This window comes from Pantherophis guttatus, chromosome 1 (assembly GCF_059756535.1).
Source record: "Pantherophis guttatus breed Tessera chromosome 1, ASM5975653v1, whole genome shotgun sequence".
NCBI classification, from domain to species: Eukaryota; Metazoa; Chordata; class Lepidosauria; order Squamata; family Colubridae; genus Pantherophis; species Pantherophis guttatus.
Genome location: NC_142063.1, coordinates 240,158,832 through 240,167,700, shown reverse-complemented (window position 1 = coordinate 240,167,700; position 8,869 = coordinate 240,158,832). Strand labels below are relative to the sequence as shown.

At 40.3% G+C, this 8,869-nt stretch overlaps 1 pseudogene across 1 annotated transcript in view; it reads right to left on the bottom strand.

Annotated features, from left to right (window-relative positions):
• Positions 1-452: 452 nt before the first annotated feature.
• The window catches only part of LOC117660902 (small ribosomal subunit protein bS21m pseudogene), a 71,155-nt pseudogene continuing 62,738 nt past the window's right edge, over positions 453-8,869 (bottom strand). Inside the window, exon 2 of the transcript XR_015731385.1 lies at positions 453-1,007. The product of XR_015731385.1 is annotated as a small ribosomal subunit protein bS21m pseudogene (transcript). The remainder of the gene's footprint in view (positions 1,008-8,869) is intronic.

Here is an 8,869-nt window from a genome sequence, read left to right as displayed (position 1 = left end):
AACAAACGCTTCCCACGACTCCACAGTAGCGTTGAATGGAGCGAAATTCTGAGGCGACGCCATTTCTCCTCACGCTCCGCTATCGCCCTTACTCAATTTTTTTTTCTTTTCTTCGGCACTGGAATCCGTTTCCGATTAATTCTGGAGATTATACTCCCTATATCCCACCTTCGTCGCCACTATTTTGTTCTCAGTGCCGGCTGACAGGACAGAGACGGAGTTTAAACTAACTGAACCTTTATTAATACAAGTATGCCAGAGAACAGGAAACCCGCGCTTGACAGCTCCTTATATACAGCCAGCTGTCAGTTGTTAACCAATGAACATTGTGCTTACAGCACCCAATCCCAAGACTCCAATCAACTTAACTTAATATGTAACAGCAAACATGCCTAATACTCCTTCCTCATCTTATTTTCCCACAACAGCAACCCTATGGGAGTAAGCTGCACAGAGACAGAATGACTGAACCAAAGTCACCCAGCCAGGCCTAAGGCAGGACTAGATCTCAGTCATCTGAACTTTTTTTTTCATATGGATTTTATTGACTTCACAGACTTTCCAACAAATAAAGTGAGCTGGAGCCTCGGAAGCGCCTCTGCCCTTGAAAGTCTTCGGATTAGCAACCGAGCCAAGGATCCGGGTGGTTTTTCCTTATCAGGAAGTTGATCTTTCTACCCATTTCAGAGTTATAGATTCTCTGGCATGCTTCGTAGGCCTCCTGCCACCTCTTCTGGCACGGCTTCTCATAATACCGCTTGCGCTTAACATGGTCGATAATTCCATCCACAGTGAGGACTCTGGTGAGGACGCGGTAGGCCAGCTCCACATCTCCACCTGGGACCATCACGGTCTGGGCGAGGAACTTGGTGTGGTGCACCATCTCTACCCCACGGACATCCGGTGGGGCCGGGAAGCACCTCTCACTGCAGCCTGGGGATTTTCAGTCATCTGAACTTCTATCCTGGTGTCTTAATCATGAGACCACACTGGCATTTTAAAATTTCCTTCAAAAAAAAAAAAAATGAAGATAATAAAAACTGAACAAAATTATTCATTCTTTCAGTTAGACATCAAATGAGAAATTCATGAAAAATGGAAGTGAGGCACTATTTCTTTGAATTTTTTTTTCCTGTAGCTCATCCACTAAAGACACTAAAAATTAGTTTCACTTTTAATTTGATTTGTACAACCACTTTTGAATTTTTTTAGTTTAAATAGATAAAGTATCCCATTTTCTAGGCTAGCTTGCTAGAACTTAGATGAAAGACCACCAAGAACTATAGTGAGAAGTTGAAAAACTATCCAGAAGAAGAGAATGGCAACCATTTCCATAATATTGCCAACAAAGTAGCTTGGTTGTGTTAATATAGTAATCTGTATCCAAGCTCAATTTAAGGAAGAATTTACCTCATATTTGAGATCCAGTGTGGCATTGTGATCAACTAGGACTGGAGACACACAAACTCAAATCCAACCTCATCCGTAGAGTCTCAGAAGGTAACTTGGGGCTACTTCCTCCCTGTCAACCAAATATCCTCATTGTTTTTTTGTTTTTTTTTTGTAAATGTATAAAATGAAAAATAAAACACTTGAAAAAAAATAAAGGGAGAATCCTTGTGTAAGCCAGCCTGAGTTCCTGGAGCAAAGGAAATTTGGTGATCAGAGTCAAAAATATCAAAAAATATCCACTTTCAGAAAGGACATCTTCAATAAGGAATATGCTACTTTCTTCAAATCAGAAGCTATTGCTGTATATCTAATTCATCCCTCAAAGAAGAGTTTATTATAACCAGAATCCACTCGCTCACACCCTGTTTATATTTTCCCCCAAAAGTCAAGAGGGAAGTGGCTCAAACTCAAACTACAAAGAACTCTATCCACTTCCTTAGGTTCCAGAAGCTCAAAAAATCCCAGTGGAAAACCCCAAACTGTGTCTCACTCAGCATTGTTAATTGTGCCAAACAGGCATTCAACCCAAAGTATACACAAGTGATTTGAAGCAATAAGCAACCCATAAAATAATCTGGTATTCCTTCACAAATTTCAGTTCATGTTTTCTTAAAAGGATCAGAGATACTTTGGCAATAGCAATAGCACTTAGACTTATATACTGCTTCACAGTGCTTTACAGCCCACTCTATGCAGTTTACAGAGTCAGCAAATTGCCTCCAACAATCTGGGTCCTCATTTTACTGATCTCAGAAGGATGGAAGGCTGAGCCAACCTTGAGCCTGGTGAGATTCAATCTGCTAAATTGCAGGTAGCTGGCAGTCAGCAGAAATAGCCTGCAGTACTGCACTCTAACCACTGCGCCACTGCAGCAAGATGAATTAACCATGGAGAAGAACTAAAGTTTTATTTCCATGTACTGTCTGTAGCAAAGGATGGATGTTAATATCCTCCTCACTTCAGAGCCTATCTCATCTATTGTGTTCTGAAGTAAAGATCAAATGAAGCATGTGCTCTCTCTTGGATATGTTGAGGCCTTGATTACCTGTGACAAGCCAAAACTAATAGATTATATTAGTTATAATAGATTATAATTATAATCTAATTATAATAGATTATAATTAATAGGAATACTTGCCGTGTGTTTAAGTGTTAAAAATGCCACTTAATCTACAACTTTTGGAGGATTTCAGGTGAGCAAATCCAAGGCTTTGTGAGGAGACACAGAAGACATGCCCTCTGCCCTGGCTGTAAACTGCATTGGGTATTTCTCTGGCGCAGGATGAGAAAGAAAAGCTGCTTTGGCCTTGGGAGGATAGAAAACTCCCTGTGAACTCTGACTTGCGTGACTCTGTTGTTAAGAGCAATGCCTACTGTACAGTCAATGTTATCTCTCAGGAAATAGGTACCAGCATTTGCCATCCCAGTTACCATGGTTTCCAAGCAGACACAGTGCTGCTCAGAAAAGAAATAATTAAGCTTAATTTTATATTCACTCCTTCAAATACTTTAAACTTCACAAGCTCACCATCCCACTCTTCTCCCCTGTCCCTCTATAGAACTGCTATTTCTTATCACATCCTGAAATACTGCCTTTGCTTGATTGAATTTTCTAGAGGTTTTTTTTTTTTAAGAATCTTCTTTTTTCCAGCACCCTTCTGCTCCCTCTTGAAGGATCCATAAAGAATTTAAAAATCAGTGTTGCTACAAATATCCTTTTATTAAGCAGACATAGTAGTAGGGGCCACAGCTTTTGAAAATTATGGTTTTTGACTTGAAAGCTGGCAGAATGCATATTTCATTGTGAGGACTCAACAATATCTCCTAATCAGCTGCAATTTCTCCATGGGCAATTTCAAAATTGCCTGAAACTTCTATTAGTTCAAGGTTAACATTTCTGCAAATTTATTATTCAGAAACCTTTGTCCCACTTCAGCTGATGACATGGCTAACTAGCATTTACCATTGCTGATATATGTCCACAGACTATTATTATTAATGCTGTTATACAATGTAATAGCTGCATTCAACTGTATTCCCTGGAGTTTATTGCAGCTACTTAAAATATTTCTCTAAGAAATCTAATACGTTTTAGGATAAAAGCATTATACTCCCACTCAAAAGGCCTTCATATATCCAGGGCATGCTTTAACCAACAAAAATGATAGCGATTAGAAATGTTCCTCACATATGAGATGACTGACAGCTTTCAGGAAAACATTTCTAAACTGTTTCCTGAACTGCCACATTCAGAAAAGGCTTTTAGAATAGACTTTACAGTAGGTACATCTGCAGTGAAATTGTGAATTGGCAGGTGTAAAGGTAAAGGTAAAGGCTCCCCTCACACATATGTGCTAGTCGTTTCCAACTCTATAGGGTGGTGCTCATCTCCGTTTCAAAGCCAAAGAGCCAGCACTGTCCAAAGATGTCTCCGTGGTCATGTGCCGGCATGACTAAACGCCAAAGGTGCACGGAACACTGCAAGTAGAATGCAAGTAGAAAAATAGGGACCAGCTTTGGTGGGAAGGTCACCCCTTTACGTGGCACTAGGGATTTGAACCACTGAACTGCCCACCTTTTGATCGACAAGCTCAGCGTCTTAGCCATTGAACCACCACACCCCTTTTTGGCAGGTGTACACTAAATGAATTTTATCATCATCTGATTTCATCAGACTTTACTAGATAGCCATGAGAAAGACAACTCTGAAAGACTGAATGGAACTACACTATACCAGTTTGTTTTGGGAAAATAATGGTGAAGCGATGTTGTTCACCATCTCTGCTGCTTCCTGATGGTAAGTCAAAGTCTCCATCTTGTACAGGTAAGAAATTTACCTTTGGATGATTGGGGCTCTTATGCTCTGTCTGGGAGCAGGAATTGGTTGCAGGCTAAGGGAGGAAAAATAAATCCATGAAAGTTTTTAAGTAATACACAGTTAATTTCAAAACTGCAAAATTATTTCCTGGAAAGGACTAGGATTCACGATGAAATCCATAAATGTTGTTATTTCAAATTGTTCCTCAACACCCTCATACAAGTTACATGTGGTGTACACACACTCATAATTCCATGGGTGTTTGTGCATGTTTGCACAAATTACATAAATACCAGCAGCCTGGCACTCTAAAGCATGGGCGTCAAACTCGCGGCATCACATTCCCGTCATGTGACGTATCATGATTTTTTTTCCTTCGCGGAGTTAGTGTGGGCGTGGTCTGCATGTGATGCATCCGGCCCATGGGCTGCCAGTTTGACACCCTGCTCTAAAGTGAGCCTTTTTAGAACTAAGATTATTAGTCTCATGAATATATGAAAATGTTGGAAGAAATCAAACAATAAAGCATAGTTGATTCCGGGATAATGTTTTTATCATATATACGCAAAATTCCAAATGAAATGTGTACTGAGAGGACATTATTGACCCTTGAAAACTAAACTTAGCAGGCATGGTTTGCTGAAACAGTGGGGGGGAAACTGAGGATAAAATGACATGTCTAGAATCTAAATGTCTCATCAAGTCAAAGCACTTGCCAAACCAGAGCAGTGCTGATATGCACACTTTTATGTCAAACAAAGCAACACCTCTATACTTTGGACACATTGTGTGAATGCCTAGCTTTCTGGAGAAGGCTGTAATGCTGGTAAAGGTGGAAAGAAAGAGAAGAAAAGGATGTCCGTCAGCAAGGTGGGTGGACCCAGTTATAGATGATAGACGCCCCATTGGAAGACCTGAAGGACCAGGTAGGAGAGTCTTGGAGAAAATCTATATGGTTGCTAAGGGTAGACAGCAATTTGGTGGCATGTAATTAATCAAATCAATATAAATATATAATATATAAATATTGAGATAATAAAGTCTTAATGTGAATGCCCTTGGCAACAATTTAAACTTATTCCTGAAATTTTACTTCTTCCATTCAGGAGCATAAAGATGTGGGGGGGGGGGTGGTAATGCCCAAAATATTGCCCCATACCACTAATAGGTAAAATTTCAGTCATTAATATTTGCATGTCGAAGTCTCATGTGGAATTTGATTGTGGATGACTAGCAGGATCTAGAATGGAAAGATTCTGCTTTTATGCTGCCTCTCTTTTCTTGACTGGGCCCTACATTTGCATCAGTATACTGTTGGTCTGGGGTGTTTTGTTTTTTTTCCAGAAAAAAACCACCTCTCTCTACTGTTGCTATGTGCTAAACTTTATAAAAGTAGAACCTGCCAAAAGTTTCTTAAGAAAAGAAGTTGAGCTGTCAGTAGTTGATTAATAGACCTTTTCTGTGAGGACACTGCATGTATTGGAGGTTTCCATTCCTAAGGAAAGCAAGAGCCTAATTACCATGGCACCTTGTTTGATTCTACCACGGCAATTCTATTTAATTCACAGTCTTGCTAAATTAATCTAATTTGAAGATTTGTTCCAACATGCACTGCCGTTCTGTGCTTTCCTTTGTCCAGGATTGACTCTGTGGTTTTCCATAACAATTTTCTGATTCATAGAAGTGAATGTTGCCCCATTTGCTATATTAAAGCAAAAGAACAAATGTCATTTGTAATAAAATGTTGCACTGTATTATCTCTGTACAGGCATATTCTGGATATTATACAGAATAAAATTCTGTGGCTGTTCTTTGGATGGCTTGCGACTGCAATTACCACAATTCCTAGGGTTTGGTCATGTTGTCTTGGTGATTTGGCAATTGTGGACACAGTCATTTGGAAGGCAGCAGATTAGGAAGAAGGTACTATCAAGTACAAAATGATCAAGCAGATCAAGCAAAAGATCTCCACTATGACCTGTTCTTCCTTGGTCCTTCTAATAAAAGAGAGCTTATATTGGTGACCTTTGTTTCAGTGGAAATTTGTGTGTTGGTAAGGCAGTATTTCTATGACTCCCTCTTAGAAGTCAGTAGTCCTATTTCAGTGCTGTTTAATTCTCTTTCTCCCACCATCTGTGTTTGTTACTAAAAGTAAAGATAACGGTTTCTCCTGTTCAGTTGTGTCCAACTCTAAGGGGCAGTGCTCATCTCTCTTTCTTAGCCAAGGGAGACAGCATGGTCTGAGGCAGGGGTAAAATGCTCCTGGTTTGGACCAGATCGGTAGCGATGGCAGCAGGTGGTTCGTAGAATTGGTAGCAAAAAATCCCTGCCTCCCACCCCACGCCCATGCCCATCGAATCGCCTGGTTGCCTGCTTGCCACTTCTTTTAAAAAATGCTTTTAAAAGGTTAAAAAAAAAGGCCCTGACGATCCCAGCTGAGCCGCACGATCGTCAGAGCCTTTTTGTTTCCTTTTAAAAGCATTTTTTTTACAATCTATTCGGCCGAATAGGTTGTACAAAAAAAACGCTTTTAAAGGGTAAAAAAAAAAGCTCTGAAGATCCCAGCCGAATAGGTTGTTAAAAAAATGCTTTTAAAAGGTTAAAAAAAAGAAGGCTCTGACGATCACAGCAGAGCCACTGTATAGTGTGTATGTGTGTAATTATGTGTTGTCTGTTTCTGAAGGCTCTGAGCAGCTAATAATCTCAACGCCCCCCCAAAGACACCAAATCTATACCAAACAAACAAACAAACAAACAAACAAAGGAAAGAAGATACAAAACCAAGAAATGAAATAGCCAGGTGTACAGAAAGCCAGCTTCAATTGCATATCCTCTCCCTATGCTGAAAGCTAAGGAAGGATGAAACTGGTCAAGTCTTTGAGGTGAAGGATTTCCAAAAAGGGGAGATGACTACTAAAAATGCCCTTCCTTAACACCAAATCAGGAGTCAATCTTCTGGAAATGAGACCTGAAGTATATTTATATTATTTGATCATCTGAGAGTGATACCCTCTCACTGCTTAGGCTGCCATGTTCTATCTATACCATCTGTAGCTTCCAAATCTTGTTCAAAAGCAGCTCTATGTAGAACACTTTACAGTAGTTCAAGTGGGAAATCACTAACATGTGAATTGTGAACAATTCAAGAATTGTCACAATTGGTGCTCAAGATACAACTGTGCAAAACTGTCTTTGATCAGGAACTGGGAGTATACTGAGAACTACTTCTGAATAGGAAGGTGAAACCCCAGTCAAAGATAGTATTTTTCTAGAATTATTAAATTCATCACCAAATGCCACTTGGAATGATTCAGACAGAGTTTATTCCTCTTCATCCAGACTTTGACAGCCTCCAGACACTGAGTCAACATTTTCATAGCATTATTTATTGGCCTGAAGATGAAATGTATTGCTCGGCATCATCAGCATATTAAGGATACCAAACCCCATGCCAATCACTGCATCCCCCAGTAGCTTCAGGTAGAGGTAGAAATTTAAAAGAAGTAGAAAGAGAAGATTGCTCTGAGACACTCCACAAAATAGCTGTCTCAAACTGGCTCCTCCTCTCCTTCCACTGACTGGATCTGCCCCTTCAAGATGTAAGAGAGCCATCATAAAACAATGCCCTCCTCACTTCAACCCTTAGGAAATAACTTACAACACTACAATGATGTAATGTTTTAAAGTACAATGAAAAGATGTCCTCTTAGCCATAACATATTCTTTAGTGGAATGTTATAATAATATTTGACAAAATTTTCTTGCTGTTTTTGAGTTGTTTAGTCACTATGTCCAACTCTTCCTGACCCCGTGGACCATAGCACAACAGGCTCCCCTATTCTCCATGGTCTTCCAGAGTTTGCCCAAATTCATGTTCATTGCATCCATTAAATTATTTATTTATGAGTACGTTTCTTTAAAGCAATAATAGTAGTAAAAAGTAGGTGAGGCACCTTTTATAGATTTCAGTCAAAACCTCTCTGCCGGTTTTGGCTTTATTTATATAACTGCATGATGTCAATCACTATTGGTGGTTAGTGGTAAAGATCTGTTGGTACCTCCTGCTATTGGAAGGAAAGCTCTCCCTATCTTGTCTGATGCCCTACTATCACTTGGTGTAACAATATCTTACTTTAGAAAAGGATAGGTGATCTAATTCCCAGAAAATGTTCTGGTTTTCAACTTCACTGTAGTCTCACCATGGCCATTTGATTGGGTCTGATAAAGAGGTAGTATACAGCTGGTTTGTACTGGTTCACGTGAACTGTTAGCGGAAATTTGGCCAAGGTCGCTGAACTGGTAGCAATGGCCGGCTGCCCACACCCCTGAACCGCTCTGGTCGCCGCTCGCTTGCCCCGCCTGCCATATTTGTTGCTGCCATATTCTTCGTGCACGCACATCCCATTGTCTTGCAATTCCAATGTGATGTGCATGCGCGAAGAACATGTGGCGATGGCAGGAACTTTTTTCGTGACCTCTGGTACTTTTCGGTGGCCTGTGGCCAGCTGCTGCCTCTTTCAGAGCCGCTTTGCAACTGCAGCGGCTGGCTGGGAGCCACCGAAAACTCCAGTCAGCTTGCCTTCTGGACTCTGGACCAGC